This window comes from Eublepharis macularius, chromosome 2, assembly GCF_028583425.1.
Source record: "Eublepharis macularius isolate TG4126 chromosome 2, MPM_Emac_v1.0, whole genome shotgun sequence".
Taxonomy (NCBI): Eukaryota; Metazoa; Chordata; class Lepidosauria; order Squamata; family Eublepharidae; genus Eublepharis; species Eublepharis macularius.
The window spans coordinates 129,105,070-129,119,862 of record NC_072791.1 but is presented as its reverse complement, the minus strand read 5'-3'; positions in this window follow the sequence as shown (position 1 = coordinate 129,119,862).

Genomic DNA, 14,793 nt, shown 5'->3' with positions numbered 1-14,793 from the left:
TCCCCTCGGCTTCTTGGCTGTTGGCTAGGGCTTACCCGCAGATTGTCTGGCAGTGAGGGCAACCAGCCCACGGGAGGCTCCCGGCAGGAGCTGGCCAGGGAGCGCCTGGCCACCCTCGCAGAAGGTTTCCCCTGGCTGGCATCTGGCTGCTGGCAGCGTAGCTGGAGCCCAGAGTGAGGCAAGCTCTCATGGCAGGCAAGGGAGCAGCGTTTAAGACACAGTCCATGGTTGGCAACAGGGCAGCATCACACAGGAGAGTCCAGATATAAGCTTGAGCAGGGCAGTGCCATGTAAGAGTTCTGAGAGCAATTGTCCAGGAACTGTCAGTCTGTTGCAGCATCAGATATGAAACTGACACGTGTATTAGAGGAACACAGGCATGGCAGTCCTTTAGTGTAGAACTCAGACCCAGTTCGTGGCTGGCCTCTGGAGGGAGGGGGGGCTGCTCGGTAACAATTCCCCCCCTCGGGGACCACCCGACTCAGGAGGGTCGGTCCCCGAACATGTCTTCACTGTTGAGCAAGAGTGGCACCTCTGGTGGTTGAGCATCCAGGGGGTGGGGGAGGGAAGGGGGAGGAAGGGGAGGTGTCATTCGCAAATTTGGTATGGAGAACCACACATCCAGATTACAAAATTTAGATCAGCCAATGGGCTGCACATCTCTGTGTCCAGCTCAGGAAAACTACCTATATATGTATGTATAAATACACGTATATATATAGATACATATACACACATATTTCCAAGATGCACCCGTTAGCACAAGCAGGAATACACAGTTTCATAATATGCAAGATAACTCATATGCACATACTTAAGGGCAGAGACATTTCACAGAATGATCAGCGGTTATAAAAACACAAGGCAATTCATTCAGGTAAAAGCGGGAAGCAGATCATACATGGTTTGGAATAATTCATATCTCATTTCCGGGTGAAGGGTACATAGCAACTCATAGGCCCAGACACAGGTGTAAAGCAATTCATGAATGCATAGTGATTCATGGGTACAGAGCAATTCATAAAAGAGCAATTCATAAACACAAAACAATTCATTCATAGACCCATCCACTCACAGAGGGTGGAAGTAATCATACAAGACTAGACGTCGCATCACAATTCATGAACAGATATCATTCCCATGTTGCCAGACTCAGAGGTGGCTTACAGTGGTACAGATGCATACATAAGAACCATGGTTATTTCATATATGGCCAAAATCAAAAGCAAAGCAGAGACATGGGTACTGGTGGTATGGCCATAGGCTAAGCTGAGGGCATTTTATAACGAAATAAAATATGCATAGACTCAAAACATAATGTGGTTCATAGTACAAATAAACATGAGGATAATGACAATAATACCTTAAAAGCACTATAGTTGAGGAAAACAGATTTGAGAGAACAATTCATACGGCATACAACTTGGGGAACTAAATTCATAGGACTACACTTCCTAGAAGGCAAGTCGTTGGAATAAGTCCATAGGGACCAGGGGAGGAAAAAGATCACAGATGGCGCAGTCCACAGCACAGCTATGAGACTGGGTTGCATATATACAAGAGACAAGCAAACTTAGTCCATGTGTCTGTGCACTCCCCTAGACATCTGCGTTGAACTGCAGCGCTGGAGCGTGGGCTGGTAGACAAGACGTCAGGCACACAGTTTCTAGTCCTCATGGAGGTGGAGCCACAGGTGGCTGTCTGGAGGCAGATCGTGGGTCGAGAGGTAGAGAGGAACGCTCCCCCCCTAGTCCACAAGAGGGCCTCAGAGCGGTGTCCGGCAGGCAAAGTGTCCATGGGACCGGTTCAGTCCGTACGCATAAATGTACACACAACTATCATGGTTCATAACAACAATGGCAATAAACAAGCAAGGGGTGGACGGAGAGCACCAAGACCTGGAAGACCAACATAACAACAATTGGGTGCATGGTCAGATTGGATATTCCCATAGTGGTGGGGCTCCAGCAGAGGAGGGCTAAACCGTAATATTCAGTATTACATTAATAATTAAAGGTAGTAACCAATAAGCAGTAATCAATTATAGCAGGTCAATAAGCAATAAGCGACCAGTAGGAATCAGCAGGCATAGTATACACCATCAGTAGGCCATAGTCAACATGCAATCAATAATAACGGGTAGATGCAAGCATACAGTATTCACAGAGGCACAGTTTACAGTATAGCTGTCAAACTGGGTTACGCATATATATACAGAAACAAGCTCATTCAGCCTATGAATACATGAAACAAGAACACACTTCCACTCCGCTGTCACTTCGCAGTGCAGGATCAAGGAGGAGCTGTAGGCACACAGCTTCTGGTCAATTGGCTGGGTCTTCACTTGGTGGAGCTTGGAGGTGGATGGAGTCATTTCCATTCCCTGTAGTCTGAGCATGCAGTAGCTAGGCTGGTAGGGGTGAGGCGCCCTAATAAAAGAGACCTCCCCCCCTAGTACCCAAGGGGGCTATACATCAGAGCAGCTTGGGTGGGAGCCGCTGGGTGGGCAGACAGCCTCATTGAGCATCATCACAAGCATCTTTCATTCATATAAATCATGCATGCTCTTATACATATAGTACTAGTAAGCCATTACAATATGTATACACATACAGGGTGAAATGCAGTGAAGTAACACAGGCATTAAGGCAGCATAATCAATGCGAGAGTCCAATGGAAATCCAATAGTGTCAGTGAAAAGCAAACAATCAGAATGAAAGGCAGTGCTCCACAAAAACATACAAGCATAGAATAAATGAGGGCATTATGTCAAAATAGCACATATAAAAAGCAACTGATAAAAATAAAGCATATCAAAATTAATTCAACCAGTATAGTGGCTTCCCCTGCCTGAGAGTTGACAGGTGAGAGGCATAGCAATGAAGGTGACAGAGAAATACACAAAGATTTCTAGACAACCCTTAAAGCGATATAACAGCAAAGCATTGACCATGAACATGGATGCAAATAGTTAAAGCAAAGAAAATGCAACAATATGATGCACCAAGACCAAAAGCACTAAGTGAATGGGATACTATGAATTAACCCTAGGCATTAAAGGCATTGGAACCAGATATGGTTGGTGAAGGGCAAGGAATCTAATCAAATGGCAGTGCCCTATGTAAACATACAAGCATCATCATAACTAGCGAGTCAGGATAGAACAAATGAGAAGGCAAATAACACCACTTCAATAATGTAAGGAAAAACCAAAGATAAAAATTAGCTTAACACTTAATGAACTTAATGCAAAAAGCAGATCAAAATTAAGAAGGCACATAACAACAATTCAATAATGTAAGGAAAAACCAAAGATAAAATTAGCTTAACACCCAATGAACTTAATGCAAAAAGCAGATCAAAATTAATTTGAACAGTAAGCATAGATCGATGAGCTCAGTTCAGGAATACATTCAATCAAATAAGTAACCGAATGAGGGGCAAAAGAAATGCAACTAGGTACACAAGGTAGGAAGGAAAGTGTTTACACACACATCCCTTATATCAGAAAGGGCATTGGACAGAATAAGCACTGCAGCTGCAGCCCAGAGATGAGCTGGGCGACAGCTTTGAGATCAGGAGACAGCGATGATGGCTTGTATCTCCCTGGTACAAGAAACGAAGTGTGCAGACTACAGCCATGGTGCCTGCATTTGAGGTTAAGTGGGCGGCAATGGTGGAGCTTGGCAAGCCAAGCTGAAGTAGGAAAGCGCTGTTGAGCTTAGAAAGACTAGGGCATTGTGCCGTTGTATTCTGGTTATATGAATTAGGCAATGTCCCCAAAAAGCATTGAGGAGGCCGTCAAAAACAAAAATGGAATGACACACATGTTCTTTAGCGAAAAGAGAAAGAAAAAAATGAGGGGTCCCCTTGGAAGGGAGGGCTGCCCCTCCATGGAGCTGGCGCTGGCCTTTGAATCAAATCAGCCAGAAAAACGGAGGCAGCCTCTGGCCAGCGAAGGATCCAGATCTGTGCAAACTCAAAATTCCTCCCTGGGCTGGAGTCTCAAATTCTGCTCCTTTGGCTGCTCTGTAGGTAGGTTTCCAAAAGGGGTTGCTGGAGGGTCTCATGTCTGCCTCCTCAAAAATTACAAGAACACTAACAGCATTTGGAAAAGGAAAACATAGCAAAAAAAGGGAAAGGGGGAGGGGGAGGGGAAGAACTTCTTGCTGCTGAGGAGGTCAGCATCAAGATAAATTGTACAGTAGTAAAGAGGACACTGGCTGCCGGGTGTTTCAAAGCGTTAATTCTCTATATCTTTATTCCAAGCAGTTCTCAAAAATATCTCTAAACCTCTTTGCACATACCAAAACCTTCATAAGCATACTTTTCCATGGCTAGCTCCATTTTAGTGGGGCTAAGCACATGATCCTACCTCTACACATTACTTCCTATGAGACCAACTGAAATATACAGCATGCCTTCATCTTTCCTTCTGCCTTAATAATTATTCTTTACACACACCATCTAGCTCGTACTTAACATCCAATATTAACATTTCACCCAACAATCCAGTCCATTTATTAGACATATAACAAAAGGGAATACATATATATATATATATATGCCAGTACTGAGAAAGATCCATCCTACGGGAAAATTTTGTCTTGCAGCATGTAATCAACAATAATGTAATAATAATGTAATAATTTTGGGTGTATGCCATTACCAAGATTATCTGGGCTTCTGAAAACAATTGATTGGGTTGTGGGATGGGGCTATTTCTCCCCCCCTTGTTTTCAGAAGGCCAGTGACTTCCATAAAGTGGGGTACAACAAAGTGCCTCTGAAAGCAGAGGTTCATAAACATATTTAGAGAGAGAGAGAGAGAGAAAACCTTACAATTAAAAAAAAAGGATGGGGTTGTGGGGACCCGAATTTACATTCCATCCTGGAGACTTTCTACTACTCTTGGGTCCTTTCTATTCCAAGTTCTAAGAGGAAACCAATGAACACTTTTATTTGGGCTGATCTCAGCCTGGGGGCATTACTACATTCATGACTGCTCCTGGCACTGGAGGTTCCACCTTTTCACTAAACTTTGGGCTTAAGTATTTTAAAATGGGGAAACCGATGCACAAATGTCTCTGAATCCGTTCAAGTACTATCAAACCACAGATGCACCACACAATCTTTTCTTCAGAGTTGCTGGTTCGGGAAAGCTGAGACCAAGCTAGCTGACCTCAGTGATTTTTAACGCCGTTGTGGGTCTTTTAAGGGGTCTGCATTTGCGCTCCCATTTGACTGGTTTGCAGGGTCCAGTCACGGTGGGTTCTGCATAGCTTGGCTGGGGGCGTTCTATGGGAGCCACGACAATTGCTTGGGGAATGGCTTTTTTTTTTTAAAGCTCTGCACATGCTCAGAGGCTGGGCCAAATTTCTAGTTCCGTGGTACGGAAGCACAGTCTCTTCTGCTGCTCTCAGCATTAGACTAGAGGGGCTTCAAAAGTCCTATCCTATCCTCTGGAGTATTATTACACATAGTACTATACACCAGGAGTTTTATCACACATCATGCCAGTGAGTGTTTTTTTTCTCTTCAAACTGGACATTTGCAAAGCTTTCTATTTCTTGAGGAATTTTCTAAGTTTTCTGTCAGTTCCTTCTTCCCTTATTAAGAATTTCTATCTCTTCTCCTTTCAGGTTTGGGTAAATTTAGCTTCCCGGACCATGGAGACCCAGGTCGGGTGGTTGAGACAAAGAGGCGCAGAGAGGGTTAACACAGGCCTCCCGCTTTAAGGTGGGACAGCAGATTTTGACTCTCTTAAGGAGGTCTGAGGATGACAGATTATGCCTCTCTTAAGGAGGTCTTGAGGAGGACAGAAGTGAGCCATGTCTCCTAAGTTCTGCCCATAAAAATCTCTTAGGGTCTTCATACTCTGTTCTACTTTTGCTGAGGTTCTGGCTCTCTTTTGGCAGTATTTGGCCAAGGCATCAAGAGGCAAGCAGGTCAAGAGGGAGTGTCTCGGCAAGTCACTGGAATGAGTAGAGGCGATCAACTCTCTAAGCAAACCAAGTTGACTCCCCAGAGCTCTCATCCTAACACAATCTGAGCAGCCAGAAATTCAGCTACCTGTCTTCCCTTAATTGTCATTTTTGGGAAGATACTATATCATGGATGGCCTTTGCGGTGGCACGGGCCATTTCTCGTTTGGAGGCTAGATTTCCTTTCTCCAAAACTAAATCACTTTTCTCTAACTTAAACTATCATCCTTTTTACTCAATATCCACAACACATTTATCCTATCTCAGGTGTCATTTTAACATTCCAAATCAGAGTTTTACCAGAAAAATCAGTCCTAGACAACACAACAAATAAGCCTTTTGCCTGCATCCACTAGGTCTGAGGTCCCTTGCTGGGAGACCTAGCGAAAGAGGGGGCCAGGATGAATTCTTAGCAGAAGGACTGTTTCACCTATCCGCAATCAAATTCAACCTACAAATGCACCCACTAACACACCGAGCAACTTCCCCGGCCCCTGAACTGGTCAGAAGTCGAGAGTGGAGGGAGTAAATTGGACCATAACTCAAGTATGGTGCATGTCTCGCACACAGAACCCGACCACATCTGCTCCTGCTGTCTCCCCGGTACCAAGAGTTAACACCAGGTTACAGACTGTCCTGGGCTGTCTGCCAGACCACCAGATACAATCCTCCTGAAGATGCTCAGGGTCCCTTGAGAAGCAAGGGGCCCTTCTTACACACAATCTGCACACCCACACACAAACAGGGGGAACAGATTGCAGCTGCTATCCCTGCCGGGTGGCAAGAAGTCACTTCCTACCATTCCTCATGCACACAAATACAAGCTACCTTACACAAAATTATTTCTTTCTTTCTTTTACCTTTTGCACTAGATATTATAAAATCTAGGGTGTCTGAGTTTCTTCAAGGAATTCTACAATCCATTAGATGTTCAGGTCTAGAGGGGAAACTGTTTTCTTTCCAAGCTCAGCAGCGGAGTGGGGGGGGGGTGTCTGCTGGCTGGCAAGGAATGCTTACTTTGAGGGCTGATCTGGGGAGGTTAGCATTTCTCCCGGCTTGGAAGAGCCTGTCTTCCTCATCCGAATTGGGTTTCTCCTTTCCACAAAAATCCTGGAAAGCATCTCTACCTATTTGGACAGGATTCCCAAGGGTGTTTTCCTTTCTTTACCACCCACTTCTCCAAGTGGGGTACTCTGGTGTTAGTACGGTACATTTTTATTATTATTATTTTATTTTTATTTTTATTTTGCACACTGATGCAATGCCCATGGGGGGGGGTCCTTTAAGCCAGTCCTCTCCAGGGGCTTTTACAAGTCCTCAAGGATTCTTAAAGGGGCATACACAGGATTACACCGTCCTCTCCAGGGACTTATTTTTTTCGGAGCTCCTCTCCTCTTAGTCCTCAAAGGGGGTGAGGGTTTCCTTGCTTTCAACTCCTATTCTCGTGTAGGCTCGGTTACAAGCCACGAGACCAGGAAAAAGGCGCTCCCAGGTTCTCTAAACCCAAGAACTCAAAAGATCCCCAGGCCTACTGCCCAGAGACAGACTGTTAAAGCTGTCTCCAAGCCAAGACCAAAAGACCAAAGCGCGCACGGGGCGGCTGCTTGCCGCAAACAAAAGGGCTCAAGGACTGCCTCTGCGAGTCCCCAAGCAAAAAAACGCTCAGGAGTAAACTTTCTTTACTCCCAAGCAAGAAGTGCCCGAGAGTCTTACTTAAAACTCAAGCACAGTGCTTCAGGAACCTAGCTGTAGATTCCCAAAGCAAGTTAAACAAACGAACTATCAACCTCTTCACGTTTCCTCCGGAGAGGAGGTTGAAGTCTAAGTGCTGGGGGGGAGCGGGGATTTGGACGGGCTGAGGAGGGAAGGGGGACGGGAGAGAGTTTTATATGTGTTGCTTATGAAAACTGGAGCCTACTTCTGTAATCCCACCCACATAGACGCGTTTAGGCGGCCCGTAAGGTGGCCAGGAACTTCACCAGTCCAGAGTTCCTCACCCACAGTACACCGGTTATAACGGCTGGAGGGCCTCGCGGTGCACCACAAAAGGCAAGTAGTCCAGAGCTGGCTGAAGGAAGAAATGGGGGGAAAGCCAACCCACACAAGATAGCGATGCTCTCTAGAGCCACACACACTCGCACTTTTAATTCCCTAAGCTAAGTTGCTCTCTTTGCACAGAGTTCCGAAAGGTTTTTCCTCTACGTCAGTTTGCCGAAAACAAATGTGTCGACTCATCTGGATTCAGACAAACCGGGCTGCCCACGCATTCTCCACCATTAATCTGTTACTGGAACTGCTCTGTTAATAGGATGGGGAGTTAGCTTAGCAGTCCAGAACTAAAACAGCGCGGATCTAGCCAGCTATACCAAGGTCCATTTTCAGAAATCCCCGTGACAAAGAGGCAGACTACAGATGTTCAATCAATAACGTGTATTTTCTAATTGTGTGACATATGCCTGAAATTACACACACATCCAAGATTACATACAAGATCTAAGAAATACAGAGTATGAAAATTAGAGACCTGAGCAGGAACCCCACGATGACAAGGGCATACTCACAAGCAGTAGGCATGTCAGAGGTGACATGATCCAGCGCCCGCACTGGAATCACGGAGAGACAGCAAGGAAGTGGGATGGGGCTGGCGCGCGCGCACCCTCAGGTTTGAGGGGCTAGCTTATATACTTTCAAAGCACCCAGGGGCCGGCGCCCCTGTCAGTGGTTCTCACGACTTAAATCAAAGGGTTTGAGCCCATCGGAACAGCCTTTATTGGACCATGTTTGAAATCTGATTGATCTGTAATGACACCCTTTTGGGAGAGGGGATGGGGAGGAGGAAGGGGAACCGGGCCATTTGCTCGTTCCCAGCGCCCATCCTGGTGCCTTCAAGTCCAGAGTGCAAAGGTTGCTTTGATGTGCGCTTGTTGATTGCCCTGGCTGACTGATGATCAATCTCCATTCTGGATAGGTGTTAAGAAATGCGGAGGAGAGCGGGATTCTCTTGCAGCGTACGTGATCTGCTCGTTCCTTCGCAATGGCTTCCCAAAGCAGGCTGTTCCCCTCGGCTTCTTGGCTGTTGGCTAGGGCTTACCCGCAGATTGTCTGGCAGTGAGGGCAACCAGCCCACGGGAGGCTCCCGGCAGGAGCTGGCCAGGGAGCGCCTGGCCACCCTCGCAGAAGGTTTCCCCTGGGTGGCATCTGGCTGCTGGCAGCGTAGCTGGAGCCCAGAGTGAGGCAAGCTCTCATGGCAGGCAAGGGAGCAGCGTTTAAGACACAGTCCATGGTTGGCAACAGGGCAGCATCACACAGGAGAGTCCAGATATAAGCTTGAGCAGGGCAGTGCCATGTAAGAGTTCTGAGAGCAATTGTCCAGGAACTGTCAGTCTGTTGCAGCATCAGATATGAAACTGACACGTGTATTAGAGGAACACAGGCACGGCAGTCTTTTAGTGTAGAACTCAGACCCAGTTCGTGGCTGGCCTCTGGAGGGAAGGGGGGGCTGCTCGGTAACAATGACATCAGGGCAAGCCCTGCCCGCTGGAACATCCATTCAGCCCTCTCGGATTTCTCCCTCCCTCCTTTGTCCCCTCTTCCTGAGGTGTCACTTATCACAATCAGATTACCAAAGTAGCCAATCCAAGCCATTCAGTAACCCATTAGAACCTTTGTTTTAAACTGTGAGAACCACCAAGTACAGCACCAGCCCCAGGGTACGTTTTGGGGTATTTAAGCCGGTCTCCCAGACCACATGGTGCGCGTGCCATCCTATCCAGAACCCCTCGCTGTCCGTCTGTGGTCCCAGTGCTGGCATTGGGCCACCTCGCTGTTGTGTCTCTGCTTCGCTTCAGGATTGTGAGTATTCCCCACCATCTTTTTTTTTTTTTGAAAAATTTTTATTGGGTTAGAATCAATTATTTTCACATTTACATTCAATTTTCCCCAATTTTTTCATCTCTAACCCCCTCCCTTTCCCCCCCTTTTTGTTGACTTCCAACAGCTTTCCAACCCTTTGTCCCCTTTCCCTTACTTTTATTAGCTTCCTCTATCTAAAACAAATATATATTCTCCACTATTCTAAGCAGTACATCCTTAACTATTTTTAACATTGTATGCCCAAACTGTAAGTCTTTGTTTCCATCTTAGATAAACAATTTATCCCATTTTTCAATTTCAAATATTTCTATATATCATAAACCATATAGATCATACATTCGTTTATATCAAACAATTTGACTTATTCTCTATATATTACTCATCCTATCTTTTTATAATAATTCTATATATCTCTCCTCACGTAGTCAATCAATTTGACCCATCTATATCTTCAGACATTCAGTTTGGTACCAGAAAGAAGGAAAATATTGTTAATTAATCAATCCTTATATTTAGTCCTTATAGTTAATTATTTTCTCTATATTCTGTTTGTTAACCTATATATATCTATATATGTATCAATCTATTAATCTGACTGCTTATTAATTCGCATTTATCTCTTCTCCCCCCGGTAAAGTCTCCCCCCTCTACTTCAATGCTTCAGTAGTTCTCAAACTGCCACAGTTTTCCTCCCACCTCCCATTTCTTCTCCAGGTATTGTTTCAGCTTCTCCCAGTCTGTGTTGAACTGCCCTGAGTCCAGATCTCTCAGTTTTCTTGTCATCTTATCCATTTCAGCCATATACAGCAATTTGTAAATCCAATCTTCAATAGTTGGCACTTCTTGTACTTTCCATTTTTGCGCGTACAAAAGTCTAGCTGCTGCTGTCATATAAAATATCAACGTCCTGTATTGGGCTGGAATTCCCTCCATTCCCAAGTTCAGTAGCAGGAGTTCTGGGTTCTTATTAATTTGAAATTGTAAAGTTTCACTCATTTCTCTTATTATTTCCCCCCAGTACTGCCTAGCTACCTCACACGACCACCACATATGATAGAGGGAGCCCTCATGCTTCTTACATTTCCAGCATTTATTAGAAGTATTCAAATTCCCTAGCGCAATCTTCTTTGGTGTCATGTACCAACGATAGATCATTTTGTAGATGTTCTCTTTGATATTAGTACATGTCGTTGTCTTCATTGTAGTTTTCCACAAGTATTCCCATGCCTCCATTGTTATTTCTTTATTAAAGTTTATAGCCCATTTCACCATTTGTGTTTTAACTATCTCATCCTCGGTATACCATTTCAACAGTACTTGGTATACCTTGGATATTCTTTTCTTATCTTCTTTAAGAAGGGTCTGCTCTAGTTCCGAATTCTCTATTCGTATACCTCCCTTTACAGAGTCCGAATTATATAAGTCTCTGATCTGTCTATACTGGAACCAGTCGTAGTTAGGTGATAGTTCCTCTTGTGTCTTTATTCTGAGTTTGGATGCTTCAGTTTTAGTTATTTCTTTGTACGTTAAACATTGTTGTTCATTATCAACAGCTCTCGGGTCTATCACCTCATATGGAACCACCCACAAAGGAGTTCCTTCTTGTAGATAAATTCTGTACTTCTTCCAGATTATGTATAGACTTCTCCGAACAAAGTGGTGCAGGAACATCGAGTTGACCTTTACTTTGTCATGCCATAAATATGCGTGCCATCCAAATATTTTTTTATATCCCTCTAGGGCTAATAGTTTCTTGTTCCTTAATGTCATCCATTCTTTCAACCAAACTAGGCAGATTGCATCATGATAAAGTCTCAGATTGGGCAGTTGCATTCCGCCTCTTTCCTTTGCATCTTGTAAAACTTTCACTTTCACTCAAGGCTTCTTGCCTGCCCAAACAAAATCTGATATTTTCCTCTGCCATTTTTCAAATTGTTTGGAGTCTCTGATGATTGGTATTGTCTGTAGCAAAAACATTACTCTTGGTAACACATTCATCTTAACTGCTGCAATCCTGCCCAACCATGACAAATTCAATCTATTCCATTTAATCAAGTCTCTCTCTATCTGAGTCCATAGTTTTTCATAATTGTTTTTGAATAGGTCTATGTTCTTTGCAGTTAATTCGACTCCCAAATATTTCACTTTACTTGTTACTTCACAATCCGTTGTTTCCATTAACAATTGTTGTTTCTGCTTAGTCATGTTTTTGCATAGTATCTTTGACTTCTTTTTATTAATGAAGAAACCTGCCAAGTCTCCAAACTCCTTGATCTTATCTATCACTCTTGGCATGTTCTCCAATGGGTCCTCTACAATTAACATTATGTCATCCGCAAATGCTCTGACCTTATATGAATAGTCCTTTATTTTTATTCCACGAATTTCCTCATCTTGACGTATTTGTATCATCAGAATCTCCAATACTAAAATGAACAACAATGGAGATAACGGGCAACCTTGTCTTGTTCCTTTACTTATCGTCAGTTTCTTGGTCAATTCATCATTCACCACGATTGCTGCAGTCTGGTCTCTGTAAATTTCCTTAATTGCTCTGATGAATCTTTCTCCCAATTGTAGCTTTTCCATAGTGGCAAACATAAAGTCCCAGTTTAAATTGTCAAACGCTTTTTCAGCGTCTACAAAGAAGAAACCAACCTCTTTGTCACAACGCTTGTCATAATATTCAATAGCATTGATCACTGTCCTTAAATTGTCTCTTATTTGTCTGTCTGGCAAAAAGCCTGCTTGTTCCTCCTCTATGACTTCCGAGAGCCACCCCTTCAATCTCTCCGCCAATATCTTCGCAAAAATTTTATAGTCATTATTGAGTAGCGATATAGGTCTATAATTTTTCACGTTAGTCAGGTCTTGGCCCTCTTTTGGGATCAATGATATATTCGCTTCACTTCAAGTGTCTGGAATCCTTTGATCCCATTCATCACCTCTTTTAGGAATGGTGCCAGTTCATTAGCCATTGTCTTATAGAATTTAGCCGTAAGTCCATCTGGCCCTGGCGCCTTTCCTAGATTTGCAGATTGTATTGCCTTACTTATTTCCTCGTCAGTTACTTCACTGTTCAGCTTATTTCTCCAAGCTTCCGAGATTTCTGGAAGTTTGGTTTTCTCCAAATATGACGCTATTGATTCTTTGTTTACTTCTTTTTTATTATACAGCTTAGCGTAGAATTTATAAAAGGCTCTACTAATGGTAGTCTGCTCCAAATACGTTTTGTTATCTTCACAAATTTTATTTATTATTTTCTTTTCCCTTTTCTTCTTCAATTGCCATGCCAGGTACTTCCCAGGTTTATTAGCACCCTCAAACGCTTTTTGATTCAGTCTTTTAAGATTCCACTCCAATTCTTTGTTGCTCATTGCTGTTAGCTGTTCTTGAAGTATTTTAATTTCCTGGTATACCTTCTTTTTCCCTGGTCTCTTTTTTAGCTGTATTTCTTTGGCTTTTATTTTCTCCTCAATCTCTTGTCTTTTCTCCTCTTTCTTCTTTCTTGCTCTGCCATTTAAGTCCATTAGTATGCCCCTTACAACCGCCTTGTAAGCATCCCAAACTTTATTGGTTGGTACTTCTTTATTCACGTTGTATTGTATAAAAAACTTTGTCTCTCTTCTCAATATTTCCATATTCTCTCTTTCCTGTAACAAGTCCTCATTTATTCTCCATGCTTTCCTTTTTCTCCTTTTTCCAAATTTCCACATAATTGGGTTGTGATCTGAGCCTACCATCGGCATTATTTCTACCTCCTTAGTCCATAATGCTAAGTCTTTTGAGGCCCAGATCATATCAATTCTTGATAATGTAAAATGCCTTGCAGAATAGAAAGTAAACTGTCTGCTTTTAGGATATTCTCTCCTCCATACATCTTCAAGAGCCTCTTGTTGAATCAACTCGAAAAAAAGCTTTGGTAATAGTCCTCTTTTCTTTTGTGCCGTTGTAGTCTTTTTGTCTAGTTCCCTGACCCCCCACCACCACCTGCAGAGAAGGCTGGCCAGCCTGCCCCATTGTTCCCTATGCTGGGAACCAACCTCCCATCAAAGAAGGGAACACACACACAATGATTAAGTTTAAAAAAACTTTATTTTATAATTTTCAAATTACAAGTGGTCAACAAATCACAACATATTACACTTATTGTCCCCCACAGCACAACACAACACAATTAACTACACATCAGAGAATCTTAAAAACAATTTTTTTTTGAAATGGACAAACTGTAAAGTTTTGAACATTTCCACAGGTTACATAGTAAGCGGTCACAACAGGGCATGGAAACAGAAGCCTACACTAGACAAGATGATCATAACTACAAGCCAAATACAACTCTCCCTCCATAACATGACTTAATGGGGGGGAACCACTGCAACAAAATCCCCCCCAACCCTCTGGGGCCCTTCTCCCACCCTTCCTCCCACCCCCCAACAAGGCTCAGCCTGCTCCCACTTGGGGGGGCCATTTCATGGCCTCCCCAAGTAGGTGCTCTTTTCTCTACCAGTAACAGCTGGGGGAGGCTTGTCTTGCCAGGGATGGCATTTTGCATGCCAAATGCCACCCTTACCCTCAGGGGCCCTTCTCCCACCATTCCTACCACCCCCCACCACATGTATTCCTTGACAATCAAGAAATCTGGAGTTAACTATAATGTGCATGTCAGTCCCTCAAAGACAGAAGCAATATGGAGTTAATGACCCATTTGATTTCCACAACTTCAGACACAATTAGGGATCCGTTTCCCCTTGGTGGGGGATCCCCCACTCTCACCTATCGCCCCCTGTCACTGCTTACCTGGCTGGAAGGGGGAAAGTCAGGGAATGAGCCTTCAAGGTACGCTCCTGGGGCTGCTGCCGTGATGTCACTGATGTCATCTGGCTGCCCTGAGAGTATTCCTGTGCTTTGCAGTGGGCTGATTTGGGCCCTACAGG